Here is an 18,154-nt window from a genome sequence, read left to right as displayed (position 1 = left end):
ATTGTGGTGTTCCTCCAGCGTGTTTGAGAACACTAGGATGTCATCACTAAGGTTAATCACACCTTGAAGTCCCGACAGTGCTTCTCTGATGGCATTTTGGAAGACTTCGGCTGCTGACGACAGTCCAAAGCTGAGCCTTTTGTATCTTCGGAGTCCAACGTGCGTCGAGAAGGTGGTGATATACCTGCTCTTGGGCTCCAGTTCCAGTTGATGGTACCCGGCATTCAGGTCCAACTTGGAGAACCACTTGGCCGCGTTTAGGTCTGCCACTATGTTGTCCATTGTGGGAGTGATGTGACGTTCTCTCTTTACAGCGGTATTTGGCAGCCTCATGTCGATGCAGAACTGGATGGCTCCAGGCTGCTTGGGTTTGGGTGCCACGACCAGCGGGGCACCCATGGAGTTGGGCCAGAGACCTTTTTGATCATGTCAAGATCTTCAAGCTTTTTCAGGTCCTCCTCTACGTGTGGGCGAAGGTTGAACGGCACCCGCCGGTGCCTGAGGGCCACTGGTCTTACCAAGGGGTCAATGTGGAGGTTGACTTTCTTACCCTTGAGCTTTCCCAGTCCTTTGAAGAGAGGCGGGAATTCCTTCAGCATCGCTTCAGCATGGGAGTCATGGAGATGTTTGGCGAAGAAGACAAGTCCTAGGTCCTCAGCCCTGTGGCAGCTGAGCAGAGTCCCCTTTCTTCCCTCGGTGATGTGGAACCTCGCCTCAGTGGAGTAGCTTCCGCTCGCGACTGTGGCCTGAATGACTCCACGGAGAGGAAGCGGGTCAGTCCCTCCATACGTGTAGATCCCAGCCGTGGAAGGTGCAAGCAGGGGTCGAGGTGAAAGGTGGTCATACTGCTCCGAGTCCATCACATTGACAGACGCACCGGTGTCAATGAGGGCTTGTACATCGGTGCCTTCAACTGAGACAGAACACATGGGAGGTGGCCTTCGGCGATGGTCCATACTGCTGACATACGACACCACAAACACTTCCTCATCCTCATCTTCATACACCGGGCATCGTTCCTGCAGCTGGCCCTCCCTTGTCGATGGCGGATCTTCGAGAGAGATCTGGCAAACGCATTGTGGCATGCTTCTGGGCCTTGACGACGTTTGTCTGAACCGCCCGCCGTGGCATACCTTGGCGTAGTGATTCAGCTTGCCACAGTGGGAGCATGTCTTTCCCTTCGCCCCGCAGTCAGTCGTCGTGGGGTGATCTTCTCCGCAGTATCCACATGGTCCACCTGGTGGCAGCCTGGGCGCTTGGCGAGCCGCGTTGTGGCGTCTCTGGATTGCTTCAACCCTCTCTTCCTTGATCGGTGGGTGCCTGGGCGCATGTGACGCGGCAACCGTTGTGTGCAGGGCGGCTTCCATTTCCTCCGCTCAGACGTCCGACAGCTCGTGGTAGCGGGCCAGGACCAGGATCTCGTCCAGCGAGATTCCTGGCTGATGAAGGATCAGCTTCCGCAGGAGCTTGGAGCAGCAACCCAGGACGGTTTGGTCTCGTATCTCCTCCCGTTGGTCGGTGAATGTGTGTCAGCGTGTTCACGTATCTCAGAGTGTCCCGTGGCTCTACTGGTGTGTAGGAGATGATACGCCCCTTGGCGCAGTCTGGTGGGGCAGAAAAGCGTAATTGACAGGCCTTTGTCCGCTTTGCGCAATAGTTTCCATTGTCTTATATCGGACTTTTTTTTCGGGCGCCTAGTGAGTCCACAGTCTTTCCCTCGTGATCCACCTGTATGGGGTGCTTCTGTTGAGCTGGTTATTCCCTGATGCAAACGCGCGCAGGATGACCCCTGCCTGGTCTATATAAGTGGTGTGCATCACTGAAGATCCCTGCAGCCTGGGCCAGATGCGAGGGAGTTTGGTGCAAAGGCTGGGCAGGCAGCCGACCGGGCAGCTCAGTTCTGGGGCCTTGTCCTCCTCAAAGGCAGGCGGGAGCCGTGCTCCTTGCCGGTATCGCACAACGCGGCACTGAAGAAGCAGTGGGGGGGGAGGGGGGAGCAGTAGCAGGCGTGCTTTGGAGCCGTGCGTCGTGGCGTGTCTTCGCGCTCGCGCGGTGGGAACTTACCCCAGATTGCAGACAGCCACCGTGAGCGCCGCCAGCTAAAAGTGCTACCGTTGGACAGGGAGATGCAGGGCGGGCGCAGGTCGATGGGCGGTAGCAGTGAGGCAGGCGGTGTGGCTGCGGAAACCTCGGGCAGCCGGGGCTCCATGAAACAGCAGGCGTTGGTGGACGTGGAGTGGTGCGGGTGGGCTCCGAGAGCTCCCTGCAGGAACACAGTCGGCAGCACAGCAGCGGGCCAACGCGGGTGGGCTCCACGAGCTCTCAGCTTGACCAGGCAGGTAGGCGGGCACGCGTGGGTTGCGACCGGCCTCGTCGCCAATGTAGTGCGGTGGGGCCCGGTGAAGCTAGGCCACAGTAGCGCCAGGAAGTACATGAGACACTTTCACTTTTACTCTCATGGCCGGAAGACCCCGAGCGGTCTCCACCCGTTTATTTATCCCCTCGGGTCGAGCCCGCCGTGAGGGGTGTGTGGATGCGTGGAAACTGCTACATTGTAGTCGAGGGCCCGGATGGCTCTCTACATTTCCCTCCATATTAAACAATAGTAAAGGTTTCAGCACCCAGGCTGATATGCTGCATTGCTACATACATATAAGGTCCCAACTTCGAGACCGATGCATTGCAAATGCTTGTTATTCATTGTATGGCTTGGGCAGCGGGGCAAGTAAGAGAAATGCAAGACGAGCTGGGAAGAGATAATGTCGGCCCCTTGGGAGGGGGAGGGGGAGGGGAGGGAGGGACATATGGAAAGAGAGGGAGAGGGGGGAGGAGCCAAGCTCGCATCCGCGATGGCCGCGTTTTAGCTCGGCTCCGTTCGCTTTCCTGCCTGGAACGTCTATCCTGTGTCTTATCCTGCCCCGGGAAGTATTCTTTGGTAGACTATGGAACTAAGACATTTCGCTGGCACTTACCGTCTGATCCGTCTGTTCCTAGGTGCCGCGGATCCTGAGCTGCGCCCTTGTTCGCTTCGGGGCCTCCGGAGCGGGCGGGCCTGAAACTCCTCGGCGGCGCCTGGGCGGGGGGGAGCGCTGTGGCCGGCCCTTGGTGGCGGTGTGGGCTCGGTCGGAGAGGCCGATGTGCAATTAGACCGGTTACGGCTCTCCGGGCCTGGTCCGGCGGTCCTGCGGCCTGGTGTTGGGGCGCTGCCTCCCATGGACGGGGGTTAACCGTGTATGTGGCTCGTCTCCCCTTTGTTCTCCTGTCCGGCCATCTTGAGTCCCTCCGCCCGGACTCGGAGAACGGAGCCGGTGGCGTGGGGGAGCCGGCGACCCTCCTTCTTCTGGTGGCCCGCCTTCCTGCCCTGGGGGTGCCTCTGCTTGTGGTCGGCTGTATCCTGTGTGACCCCGCTTCTGCCCGGACGGGGGTCGGAGATTGCCGCGGCCCCGCCGGGCTTTCAAGATGGCGGCCGGCGCCCGGTCTCTCAGCCTGGCCGAGACTGGCGACGCTGGTCCGCCGCGTGGCACGTTTGCTGAATACCGTAAGGGTGAGCCTACGCTTGGCGACATTCTCGCCGCCTTGCGCTCCTGGAGTGCTTCCATGACCGCACCTATCGCTGAACTGGAGGATGATCATTTTGCCGGGCCTGCTGGGCCCCCCCCGGTGTGTGCGGCTTCATCGCTGCTATGTGCTGCTGGGACTTTCCTGGAGGTCGTGGACCCGGCGGCTGCCGCGTGTTTGGGTGTACGTATACCTGCTGCCCTCAATCATCATGTGCTCTCCCCTGTGCTGGGGGTCCGCCGGCCGGGTCCCGTCCGGACCGGTCTCGTTGGATCTCCCATTCCTTTTTTGCCTCGAATGGCCGAACGAAGATCCTGTGGTTGCTCCGCCGAGACGACTTTCCTCCTATTGTCGGCGGAACTGTACCTACATTACCTACGGTGGTTGCCGTCTTTTCCTGTTCATCCGGATCGAAATCGATATGACTTGTGTGGATTGACGATTGGACTCTCTGCTATTTGCCTCTGGTTCCTCATGATCTGGTTCCTTGTGCGCTGTATGCCTACGGCTTTGGATAGACGAGGACACGGTTGAGATGAACTTGCCTCGGTGGACTATTATTTTGCGGTATGGTCGGATGATCCGTTTGTGACTGTATGACTATGTTCGATTCTCCTTCATGTTCCTGGAGCTTATCCTTGTAATTACTATCTTCCCGTGGGCTCTGAGTATGTTCGGACCGGGGGGTGGGAGCTGATGGTTTTGATTATGAGGCTCCTCTCCCGCTGTTATTTCCCTATTTCCCCTTCTTTTTGTCTTTGTGGTTCTTTTTTTACTTTTCACTCTTCTATATTTCAGGTTTCTGGTTAGGGCGACAGGCACGCTGCTGGGGGGTAGGCCATAGCCTTCTGCAGGGGTGCAGGGTGGGGTATGCGGGGTGGGGGGGGGTCTGTCATTTTGTTTTTTCCCCTTTTTTCCTTTTTTTGGTTCTATGGCTCTTATGTATCCTCTTTTTTCGGGACGCGGTGTCGGCATGTGGGCCCCCTGGGGTGTTTTTTGCTAGCATGGGCCTTCTGGTCTCCTTGCCGTCACGGTTTACTACGCATCCATTACTCCTGTTACCACTGGTTCCATGTGCCGGTCTATTTTTGAGTGCTTCGTTAACCATGGGGCGCATGCTGTGATGCTGCGTTCGTTCTTCCCCCCCTTTTTTTCCCGATGTCCTTTCCCTTTTTCCCCTCCCCTTTTTTCTTCCCTCCCCTGGGTTGTTGTGGCGGAGGGCTCTTTGTTGTGCAAGCCTATTTTTCGTTCTGTATATCATTGTGTGTTCTCGTAGTGGTGGGTGGGCGCTGGGCAGCGGTTGCAATTGCATATTAATGTGGGACTCATGTTCTGCCTTTGCTAAAATGTAACTGTTCTTTTTGACTTTTCCTGTGTTCTGTACTACTGCTTGCTCGCGGCCCGCCACGGCCCTCTGGACCTTAATGATTGCCATTATTCTGCTATACCCCTTCTTCTATTATAAAATCAACCTTCTCTCATCCTGCTCGTGGTGGTTGCTCTGTAGCTTTTTGCCTTTGATTCCCGTTTGGATTACTGTGGTATCCTGCTGGAGCTTCTGTCCTGACCAATGTGCTTCTATAAGTGTGGTGGCCGGCCCGATGGGTTGTAGGCCCGTATTTGTGAGCAATTTCTGTACAATAAAGGTTTTCAAAAAAAAAAAAAAAAAAAGAAAGAGAGGGAGAGAGGGAGTGTTGTGATCTGGGTTGAACACAAACAAATAAAGCAGGGCCATAAAAGCAGCAAGGCCCCGCAGCCCGAGCCCCGGCGGAGGGAGAGGGAAGGAATGCCCGAGACAGTCATGAGAAGACGCTTCTGTATGCATTCAACAGATCCAAAAACTTTCTGTATCCATTCAACAGATCCAAAACAGATCACCGCTAGGCGCTTTGAAGAATGAAGAACGTGAATGCGGTTCTTGTAAAACTGGTTTAACCAAAGGCACCTGCTGTAAAAGTAGCTGCAGGCACAAACCTTCCAGGCTGGGAGCAGCATAGAAACTAAAACACAGACCTGAGGGAGCGGAGATTCGGCGAATAGCCCAATTATGTGCCAAGTAACCCATCCTACAAAGGGAGGTGTACACTGCCTTCTGAGTAGCCAGGTAAAAAACAATCACTAGTATGCTGCTGAATCACCAGTGGGGATGTAATCTAAGTAGGATGAAGACCCTTCTAGATCCCTGGTAGAACGGTGAAGTGAGTTACAAGGTTTGTACAGCGCAACACTACAGGGTATGCCTTGAGGCGCTTCGAGGCTAAGTAAAACTGCATTTTTTTATATAGACTACGTTAGCATATTGCTAGACGTCCTAGACATTAACAAATTAGGACAATAGGAGGAAAATGTGATTTTCCTAGGACTACACAATGTAAGTCACATGTGCAAGCTGAGACTAGAACTCAGGGTCTCCCATTGCCAAACTTAGCAACAGAACCACAGCTTTCTTTGGGTCAGTCAGTCTTAGAGACATGGGAATGAATACCTGGTATCAATTGACCGTAAGGACACCTACGTGCTTCAAACAGCAAGCATGTCACATAGCCTCTCTTTGAACCGATGCTTCAGTCTCTTACCAGCTTGCTCTTGCGACTCCAGTGACAGCCCGCCAATTCAAGATGTCCTGAGCGCGCACTCAACAGCTGCCGTTGGCCCCTCTGCCGCCTCTCGCCTGCCCGGAGTCAAGTGCGGTTGTAAAGAGTCTTCAGAGGAGCAGCAGGTGTGTGTGTGCTCCGAGCCCGCTTGTACCCAGGTCAGATGTTTCCGGCTTGGTGTAGCAGGGAAACCATTCCCCGTCCCCTTGTGCAGAGTCATGACAGAGTCGCGTGCTTAAACCGTAGAAGTGAATGGAGGTAACAGCTGACCACAACGTGGAAGGAAGCATTTGTACACATACGACTGTGGGCCTGCTCGGACGGTCTAGGACAGAGGCCTTCAGACTTGTGGCGGGCCTCTCTGGAAGGAGGAGGTGGGGGTATGGATGGGCACTAGGCGGAAGGGACGAGCAAGGCAAAAGAGGGGGCTACAAGAAACAGAGCTGACGGGGAGAGGCTGGAAAGGGGTATGGAAGATAGAGTGGAGGGCTGAGGGGAAATACGGAGAGACAGAGGGAGTGTGATGGAGAGAAACTGGTGCAAGAGAGAACACGAGCTGAACAGAAATCTGGAGGGAGACAGAAAGAAGCAAGTTCTCGCAGCCGCTTGCTTATCTTTGCTTCATGCTTTCACTTTAAGTGAAAGAGCGATGCAAAAATAAAAACGCGGTTGAAGTAGCCTGATACTGCTGATTCTAAACAGATGGCCACCCTTTGCGGCAGCCGTGCTGCAGACGAGGCAGTCCGGGTGGGCCAGACGAAAGGTAGAAAGGGCAGTGGCCCAAAAGCATCATATTCAACGGAAAGCCAGCGTTTAGCATAAACGCTGACGCGACCTAATGAAAATGATTGGCAGGGCTCCAAGTCCCCTCCTGAAATCTCCTCTCTCACTATAGATCTTGCTGAGGGAGCAGCGCATGCACAGCAACGCTAGGCGAGACCTAAAAAGGCCCTTATCTAATCCATTCATGTTGCATTAGTAGTCACGGCGGTTATGTTTGGAAGTATACTAGAAGTGACGCTAAAAGGATAACAATGAGTTCATGGACCTTGAAGTAAGCAAGTAAAAGGTACCTTGATATGGATTTTAATTGTAAGACTTAAGAACCACACTGCAACTGCACCTGCAGCACTATTGGAACCTTCACCCCTGGCATTGGCAAAGCAACACCTTAAGAAAAAAAAACATCTTAACAATGCAACAAAAGAAAATAAAGCTTCATTGGTGTGACCTGTGAATTACAAGTGTAAGCAAATATTTAGGGATATAAATTACAGTTTTGGCATATTATTTCATTACAAAATATATTGTTTATGTCTATATTTTAAAATGGAAAATACAATATATTTTCTCAGATAGTATTTTGTGCATGCAACCCCCTAAGGGTGATTCTTTAACCACGTTTAATTTCCGTTTGCTTTTTTGAGTGCTAATGCGAATGTCCTTGCTTTTCAGCCCATAGAGGAATAAATATGCGTTTTGTTTGCATCTATTACAGGTCCGGGTGGCTACTTCCGCTCCGCTAGCGGAGTTTGCGGTGTTTTGCCAACTCTGTGCTCCATTGGGAATGCGGAGTTCAGGCAAAATTCCGACTCAGCAGCAGAGCGGAGTTAGCCCCTGCCCAAACCCAATTAAAAATGGAAAAAAAACACTTACCTGCTCTAGCATCTCTGGGCTGCCCTCCTCCTCACTGTGGTCTCTCCTCCTCGCCGTCCTCACCGGTCACAAACCCCTACGTTGTACGTCTTGTGTGGACTGCGCAGGTGTACAATGCAGGGGTTTGCGACCGGCCAGGACGAGGATGGCGAGGAGGAGAACGAAGGCAAGGAGGAGGACAACCCGGAGACGTCAGAGCAGGTAAGTGTTTTTTTTTCTATTTTAGTAGGAGGGCGGAGCGGAGTTCCACTGAGGATTTCTTTAACTCTGTGGAACTCTGCTGAGTGCCACTATGCATACTCCACCCAGGGTTCATCTATTATTTTTGTGAGGGTGGAGAAACTGACATGGTGACACTTACTCTTGCAAGAGCAGCAGTATTAAATCCCCTTTTACTGGCTGCATCAATCCATTCTGGCTGCCTTCTGCAGAATCTAGCTATGAAGCTTGTATTAAAAGACGCCTTCCCCGCTCTCTGTTACACTCTTATTCACTCATGTGCACACACAATTTCAAGTAAAAAGTTTGTATCTGATTCTTAGAGGTGGTGAAGGGGTCATGGGCAACCCAGCCCTGCACAAAAACTATATATGTTTTAATGGTTAGATTAGATAGATATCACACAAACACCTAGCTCCAGAACGCTTTCACTGAGAATATTTTTTATGGCAGCAGAAGTCTCTCTAACGCTCATAGAGCAGGAGAATCCGGGCACCTGGCTGTTGTAATGCATGCAACTAATTTAGGAAAATGGTGTGCATTTCCCCCTTCTTTGTGAAATACACTTGTGCATTAGATGTGTGTACTCGTAAGCCTCACACGCCCCTTAAAGAGACATTCCATGAATCTGGCTACATTGTAAACATGGAAGGGTGACTAGAGACGGGGCTATTTGTTATATCTCTGTTTTTTTGCAGACGGCGGGAGAGAGTAAAATGTTTGTCTTTTTGTTTATTGGTTTGTTCACACATCATTCAGGACACAAAGCACATATTGAGTATCCTCTCTGATCTACAATGGCAACCAGGCAACCTCCTGGTCACTATGGATGTGGTAGCCCTGTACACCAGCATCAAACCGGATCTTGGACTTAACGCTGTCACCAAAATTCTACAAAAACGCCCAGCCACCATGTGGCAACACACTAACATGCTTATCTCCATGATGGAACTCATCTTGAACAACAATGCATTTATGTTCAACAACGCATGGTACAGACAAACGAAAGGAGTCGCCATGGGCTCGAAATTTTCCCCCTCGTTCGCCAATCTATTCATGGGCGCTCTGGAGAACGACCTCATCTGGGGCGCCAAAGGAGCTAGTTTCATAGACTATATAGTCTTTTGGGGGAGATACATTGACGACTGTTTCCTGATTTGGTCTGGTTCACATGAACTCCTGTTAGAATTCTACAGTCATCTCAATAACAACACGTGGGACATGAAGTTCACCATGACCTCAAGTCTGGACAAGATTGAGTTCCTGGACCTGGAAATATACATCCTTGACAACAAACTGAACAGCAAACTTTTCAGGAAGAGTACTGCGTGCAATGCGATTCTGCATGCCAACAGCGCTCACCCATCCCACCAGATCAGCAGCATACCATTTGGAGAATTCCTAAGAGCTCGCAGAAACTGCAGTGACGACCAAGATTTCAAAAACACACTCATGAGTATGCAGGAACGCTTCAAGAGAAGAGGCTACCCCGACGACCTACTCAAATCAGCAACGTCTAGGATCATGAAAATCAAAAGAGAAGACACCTTGAAGGACAAACACAACAAAAGGACAGACGATCTTGGAACCATCCGCATGATCACTGACTACAGCAACTACCACCAAGCACTACGCAGAACCTTCAGCAAACACTGGAACATCCTCAAGAAGGACAAGAACATTTCGAACTACGTGGGAGAACACCCCCAGATCACCTACAGGAGGGGCAGAACTCTGAGGAACAGACTCAGCCCCACAATCCCACGAAGCAACACAGACGACAACTGGCTGACCAAACGCAACATTGGCTTCTACAAATGCGGGTTCTGCTCTATGTGCCGGTGGGCCAAACACAAAACAACAGAATTCCATGACACCAAGGGCAACGCCTACATCATCAGAACTAACATTAATTGTACTACACGATATGTAGTATACATTATCGAGTGCAAATGCGGAAAAATCTATGTGGGGAGTACCATCCGCCCGCTCAAAGAAAGGATAGCAGAACACATAAGAGCGATACACAAACAGGATCCTAGATATCCGGTTGCTCTACACGCGGCTGCGTGCGGGGAACAGTCTATGGACAAACAGGTCTCGTTCTTTGGGATAGACTCTGTCCCTATTGGTGTACGGGGCGGTAACAGAGAACTTAAACTAAGGCGCTTAGAGGCTACATGGATCCTCCGCCTTCGTACCGTGTCTCAGGGATTAAACTTTGACCAGGAGATGCAATTCTTCCTGGGGGACTGAACCCCTGTACCCATTGCCTGCATATGTTACTATGATATTTTCTGTATTCTTGTTCTCATCTGTAGTAAACACTGCAGTAGACCCCTCTATAATGTCCTATGATACCACCCTTACGGATGGTATCTCTCAATGGGGCCACATGAGGTTACTATTGGTTTTTGATATAACTGTCACAATATACACTATCAGTTCATATGAGTGATGACAATATGCCACTAATGATACTGCATTCACTGTGTCATTTCTTTCTCTCATCAAACCATGATGTTCACACTGCAATTTTGACCTCAACCAATGATTTGACATGTTTTAAAACTCTTGTTTTGTTTCAATGCCTTACAAAGTAGTGTGAAAAGACTTACAGGAGTCTTGCGATGAAATATGTACTTTACTTATCGTGTACATTTGAATTTTGTAATAGGATTTATGTATTGTAAAACGTGCTCATTGCCTTTCTATGCATCACCTAACACGCTGGCATGCTGTGGATTGGATGCATGACTACTCTTTGCATGCCTTTGGGAAATATCCGTAGTCTCAATTACCCTTTGGTATCTGAGTTATATTTAAAACGGATCACGGAGGTTTACTCTGTCCCTTTCCCACTTTTTTTCACATGTTTACATTTTCTATGCCTAATTTTTATTTTATCAGGGTTCTCTATCGTGATCACGAAATTGTCGATAATTACTTAGAGTTCGCCCTGACTCACGGGCTCCATGTCGCGCAATCATTATACGGGGGGTGTACTTGTCAGACACACCCACCGACGAGGTGTACTTGCCGCTCTAGTCTCTGACATACGGGCTCCTCGCCCTCCAATATAAAATCACTTCCGGGTCGGAACCACGTGTCCGTACCCGGAACCGCTGTTTGGGAGCACCCTCCCCGCTGACTATCAACCTGATTTCGGGTAAGTGATCACCACGTGTGTACACCCTTATTCTGTGCCTTTCTCGGAAAGACATTGCTCCGACCCCCACAGCATACCGACTGAGACCGCGCTGTTCGGTCTTCTATCTACTCACGACCGCAATCCCTTATCATTCACAGATTCCGCTGAAACCCAATGATCTCTCGCCTGCCACTACTGGACTTAATACCCTGATACTCCTATATCTCGATGTGAATGCATGTTTTTATTAAGTGGCACTACGCACTCCAGGATTTTGGAGCACTGTCTCCTTCGTTGAGGTGAGACTCTTCCAATTATGCCATATTTTTGTACCCAAAGCGGCTTCTTTACCCGTTCTAGCCGCCACCCAGATTTAATGTGCCGTTGCAGTTCATTTTCTCCTCAGTACGTTTGGGTTACATATTTAGTATTTTTATGATGCTCCCTTTCCAGCACTCCCCTCTCCACAATCCGTCCACTGGATCTGAAGCAACATCCTTTTACCAACCCATTACCTGGTCCCGAGCAAGGGCCGGGTCGGAAGTATCACCGGCTAAGCGGTGAGTCCTCATTCTTTCTTTTTCTGATTGTGTCCACCTCCCTTTATTTGTATTTTCATTATTATTTTCATTTATTTTAATTTTGCCTGTATCTGTACCCTACAAATGAGGGTGCAGTGCTCCATTACAAGATTGTACTGGTCATAATACGGAGTCTTGCCCTTTTGTTTCCTTCCTCCTGTCCGTGCTATAGACCTGTGGTCCTTCTTCTTCGCGTCACAGGTAGGAAACTCTGAGTATCCCGCCGCTCCTCTACAGTAGATAGCGCGTTTTTGCACTGGATTTGTTCTTCCGTTCACCCATAGCCTGCCGAGGCAGTTTACCACCTCTTTAAGTAGATACGTAGAAGAGAAACCCACCCCTTGTTGTTGTACCACGGTCCCCATAGAACCGCTTTCATAAGAATTTTGTCGTTTTTTTCACGGGATACTCTCACCGCCATTCCCCTGTGATAGCAACACACATTTGACGCATGGTATGCACTTCACTCGCACTTCCTCACGCACCACTATATAGTCATTTCTGGTCCCTAACATAGAGTTCTCTCACTATCACCATGTGTGGCACAGTGTGTTTCCACCTTGCTGTCTGCAACGAATATAAAGAACTGTAATAAATATTCTGTTACACGTCCCCCACCTGCACTCACTCGCGCACTTACCAATCACCGGAACGTTTTACAAATATATTTACGTAATATCGTGTGGACATCAGATCCCATGTTGTACTTTGTATCCTCCCCAGCCCTGATGAGTCGTGCAAGCACTGTTACAACTTGACGACGAAACACGTGTCGGCTGGCCATCCATACAATAAAAGAGGAGTCATCCAACATCCATTTCTTCCTCTGTTTCGATCACCTTTAATTGTTCCTTTATGTCCATTGAGGCATCCTTGTCTTTACTGTAATTTGGTGTGCAATTGGTATTTGTTCTTACTTTGTTCACACAGTATGCCTTTATTGTGCGTTGAGAGCAGTTAGTCACTGTAGGATCCTACTATGAAAGATCTTGTAATAAAACGGAGATGAATTGGTCTTAGAGGCTGCTATCTTTTGATATGAACCAGAAGAATCTAGTCGAAATAAACAATAGGGCACCTTGGGGGGGTTGATTAGTCACACTCGGTGAGCACTTCTTGCAGTGATGGGAGTTCCGCCAGCTCATCCTCCCTGCACACAAAGGGAGGCGCCATTATTGCAGTGAGTGAGAAGAGAGGAGTCTTGCCTTATAGGGAAACATACGCTTATCATGACTTCCAATGATAAGCATCCTCCTCCTTATTCCCATTACCTGCCTATTGAAGTGTGGCAAATGAAGCGGCAGCAAACCTTTCTTTTATCAACCCGGCACAAAGTAAACAAAACAGGAACACTTATCACTACAATCCAAACAAAAACACAAGCAACATCAGCGCTGCCTAGGTGAGAACTAAAAGAATAGTGCACACAAAGTAACATAAATAACAAAAAGAATAAGACCGCATGTAACAGGGGCAGTCTCCAAGGAAGCTTCCAAAACATGAAAAGTAGGGACTAATTAAGCAATTCACCAAACAAAAGCAGGCATTTTCAATGGGCACTAACAGGAACCAATCAAAAAGATGGAAGGTGTTTACATCCCAGATTTTAGACACAGCATGTCCCTAAGAGACAGCGCTGGCAGCGCATGCGCTGCCTAGGCTCAACCTAAATAGGGTGATGGAATGAGGGAACATAACAGGCAAAGTGAAAGTGCAAACAAGAAAAGAGAATGAGCAGAAAATGAAACACAGGGTAAAGAAAGAAGGGATGAGTAAAAGTTAAACACTGAACAACTGGTGCTAAATTCTGTTGGACTTGGCCCTTCTGGCAGGTTCACCCCTAGACTTTTTGCTTTTAATGGTGACCTGGTGATGGTGATTTTTGGGTTCTGCGCACTTTCACTGTGTCCCAGTGGAAAGTGCGTGCGCACTTTGAGTGCATGTGGTGAGATAGGCCTGCCCTCCCATAGGAATGCATGGGGAAAGTATGTGTCCCTGGTAGTTCCTAATGCGTGGGGTGTACAGGCTCGAGTCTGGTATGTGTGGACTCGTGAGATTGAATGCTGCGTGATGATGTATGCGGCATGTATGTGTCTAGTGTGGAAGTGCCACTTCTAGACATGGCTATGTGTGTGCTGTGAAGGTGCTGGCGTGTGATTGGCTGGAGCTGGCTGGCATGCCAGGCTCCAGGATGTCTGTATGGGTCTGCCCAGTGGTGAGTGCTGAGATTAGCATGCTGATGGCTGGGGAGGGCTGCACCTGGTTTCTGAATGGGCTGGGCTTTCCCCACACAATGCTGGCTCCGCCCCCTGTGGTGCGTCTGATGACCCTAGTCCTGCCAGTGAATGAAAAGGGTGATTGAGCACATCAAGAGTGCTCACCCACCAGCTGCGACTGGTTTCTCCCCTCACCTTGTGCCAGAACAAAGGACTTACTAGTATAAGAAGGGGCTGTGTCCCCTTAGTAGTTGTTCTGTTCTCTTCCAGGATCCTGAGGGGGCTGCTGCTGTTGCTGGGCAGGAGGACCGCCACTTGGATTGTCTCCCTGCCTGGAGACCCAGTGAGCTGGCTCTGGGCCCAGCCTTGCACCCCCTGCCTTGCTGAAGGACTTTGCCTGGACTTTGCTGGCTTCCAGCGCCTGGAAGCGCTGCATCTTGACCTCTAGCGCTTGAGAGCGCTCTATTCTGCCCCTAAGCGCTTGGGAGCGCTTTGGACTTTCCCTGTAGCGCCTGGAAGTGCTTCATTTCCCTGAAGCGCCTGGGAGCGCTTTATCTTGGGGCCCCAGCGCTTAAGAGCGCTTTATTTTGTCTCTAGCGGCTGCCCACGCCGCATTTCGAGTGAGGAAAGCAGGTGCCCGCCCTGCGTGTTGCTGCTTGTTTGCGGCTGCCCACGCCGTACCTGTGGCCATTTTTGATTGCCCTATCTAGTGCCCACCCCTATCTATTCTTTATTTAAAAACCAGCCGGTGCCCACCCGGCATTGCCCCTCGAAAATCACCGCCGCAGCCCAGGGGCATTGAGATCGTGGCCGGGCCGCTGCCTAGTGCGACCCGGAAGTGCCGCCTCCACGTCCCCAGGGCCGCGCTGCTACTGGCTGCCCTCAGCAGCGCGACCCGGAAGTGCCCGCGGCTCGCCTGGATGTAGGCGGGGCCTCGGGACAGAAGGAGAGCGGCGCCGGCCTTCACGGGGCTCCCGGGACTGAGGGAGAGCCCCGGAGTGCAGCCAGGAGGCTGAAGAAGAGCCCCGCAGCCCAAGAGCCGCCGCGACGTCGGAGCCTTCCCGCAAACAAGCCCGGTTAGTGTTAACGGGCCAGGGGGACGCTCCGGGGTTCATTGTGAGTCTGAGTCCCCGAGGGGGACTCCACCAGTGACGGGGATATCATTTCTTTGGAGCCTGAGAGGCTCCTCAGGGTGCCGTAGTTGGCTCAGAGCCCCGAGGGGCTCAAGGCGTCCCCTTTGTGTAGAGAGCCCACGAGGCTCTTGGGGGCACCTTCGATTCCCGAGTCCCCAGGAGGGGGACTCCAACGGCGAAGCACATCCTTCTTGAGAGCCCACGAGGCTCTAGCATCACGGGGGCAGTTTTCTTTACGTAGAGCCCCGAGAGGCTCAAGGCAGGCACCGCATTTGTCTTCAGAGCCCGAGAGGCTCGTGGCGCCATTTCTTTGAATTAAGAGCCTAGGCGAGGCTCAGGGGGCCATCACAGCGATCTCAAGCCCCAGAGGGGGGGCTCCAATGACCCCACTTTTAGTTTTAGAGCCACAGAGGCTCTAGGGGACATTTCCTTTTGGTCAGAGCCTGCGAGGCTCCAACGTGTGGCCCCATTGTTTGCCCCAGTTGCCCAGCACTTTGTGGGCAACTGCCATGTTTAGGCACCCTTGACACTGGGACACAGGGCGTCCTAGCCCCCCACAAGGCCAGTTGGCCTATGGACAGTCACAGATGGTGACTTATGTGAGTTTGGCGCAATTGTTCTTGTGCTGCACCTCTGAATGTGTTTTTATGCGTCATGTGCCTTGTTTCTTACACCTCTGAATGTTTTTAGACATCATGTGTTTTCCTTCCTTACACCACTGAATGTATGTTATGCATCATGTGTTATGTGCTTATACCCCTACAGGTATTGTGATACCTAGGTGTTTTTTCTCCTAGTGCAGGTGGTGCTAGTGAGGTCCTGGTTACCAGTAGTTACTGGTTGTGTGCTACAGTGATTTATGTTCTATGTTCTAAGTGCTATTTCTAAAAGTGTTACTTCTAAAAGTGCTGATTCCTGACAGGGGTCCAGGTGGCCCTGTCTTGTACATATCCCCTGTAAAGTCTGCCCGTGCCTGTTGGCACATTGTAAAGTGTGTGTTTTTATCTAATGTGTTTTGGTGTAATACAAAGGCTATTTTTATATAACCTTGTGTGGAGTTTCCTTTGTGGTGGGCCTTGGGAGTTGTTGCTGGGGTGCGTGCGCAAATACTTAACTCACATCGCCTCCAAGTTTAGCCTTGCTGCTCGCGCCACGTTACCTGGAGGGTGAGCAGGGGTTATTTTGGCGTGTAACTCCCTTGCCCTGACTTAGGAGTGGTGGTCTCTGACTGACTTTGGCGCAAGCCCTGGCCAGCCGGGGATCCCATTTCTAACAAATTCTATAACCAGTTGCATATGACAAACCAGTGTAATTTCTGTAGGACTATTTCCATTCTATGCCTCTTTTCAAGTTTTCACCTCACATGAGCCCTTCCTTCTCACTACCTTTTCTTTTTAAGCAACCTCTTAACAATCACGTTTGGTAATGCATTTACCTTCAAGATTGGTTTCATAAATAAATTAGACTATCTCTCGTAAAATACAGTGGTTACCTTATTCTTTTCTCAAGGTGCATAATTGTATCCATACTGTTTGCTTGACATATTGCTGTATGCCTCGAACTATAAATGTATATAATTGCCTTGAATGCATGTATAAATGAGTCCTAGGACCATTTGTTGTTCTATACCGTATGATACCCATGTCCACGGACAGTAAACGGGTTACCCCATTAGTTTATAATGATGACAAGGCATTTGGCACTTGGTGTTCAGAACCAGCTGTCTCATCTTGAGTATTCTGCAGTGGTCTGAAGATCACTTCTGGCCTACTAGGCCCCTTTCTGGGGACCACATCTTGAGTCAAGTTCTAGAGGTCATATGTAGAGTACTACGTCCAGGGGTGGAGGCCATATCTCCATTAATTTCAGTTGCAGAGGCCACTTCTGGAGTATTGTGGCCAGTTTTGGAGGCCGCATTTCATATATATTTTTCACAGACCCTGAGGGTTACTTCTGCAGTATTGTATTCAGTTTTGGAGGCCAAAAGTATAATGTACAGAACCAGGGAAGCTTTTGAATTATTCTATCCACAATGGTGTTGTGAACTCCTGCTTTATCAGCTTAAGTGGGGTGATGTTGACACTAGAAACACCAATTATTTATGAACTTTTCTGTTTGCAGCTTGTAGTATCTTATAGATATGAATGGCGGGACACTTCTGGTCCCTGATGGATTCCCTATGAGAATGAGGTAATCATTTGGGTGTGTCTGGGTGTAAGGCTTTTGAAGAAGGTAAAGGCCCTACAGAAATTCCAGTAACAGTCAGCCCAGAACCTGCTGGTAAGGCCAAATAAGAGTTACTGCACTGCAACATAACACAGAGCCAGCCTACATATGGTATCATAACGATCAAGCCAGGTGTAAGAAAAGCCCACCAAACGCAAAAGCATCCAGGGGCCAAGAAAACGCTAAAGACAGTGAAAACTAGGTATGATGCAGAAAACAGAGAGTGGTGATGAACAAGTATGAGACGAAGCAGTCACTCACCGCTAAAGAGGAAAAAGAGGCCATACAACATCAGATTGCCTGCTCTGACTCCAGAGCTTAGAGATGGTATGAATGGAGCAGGTCCTAGCGGGCAGCATATGGCGCCAGAGAGAGCCTGACTCTCCACAGCTGGAAGTTCCACAGGTGGTTATGAAGCCACCATGTTCCTGATAGCATCTCTTCCATTCGATACCGCCAAAAAACTGAATATTGGCACCAGATGGACAACCTGGATTGAAACATTAGGTGATTTCATCAGTGTATTAAAAGATCCTGATGACAAAACGATCATCAAATACTTAAATAACCTTGCAGGTGACAGAGTGAAAGAAGCAACAAAGGATACAATGAGCCATTGAAATATCTTAATGTCGGATTAACGCAGCATTAGGAATCAAGTTCAATCCAATGCCGAACGTAGACTATGAAAGTATGAAAGGTACATCTTCAACCATGCCTGGCAACAAGTTGGAGAAATAATGAATAAGTTTGCTGAAAGACTTGGGGCCCTCATCTAGCATTGCAAGTTCAAAGAATTCAATGATGAAGAAACAATCCA

Source organism: Lissotriton helveticus, chromosome 7 (genome assembly GCF_964261635.1).
Source record: "Lissotriton helveticus chromosome 7, aLisHel1.1, whole genome shotgun sequence".
NCBI classification, from domain to species: domain Eukaryota; kingdom Metazoa; phylum Chordata; class Amphibia; order Caudata; family Salamandridae; genus Lissotriton; species Lissotriton helveticus.
The sequence above is the reverse complement of the archived record's forward strand: the minus strand, read 5'-3'. Positions refer to the sequence as shown.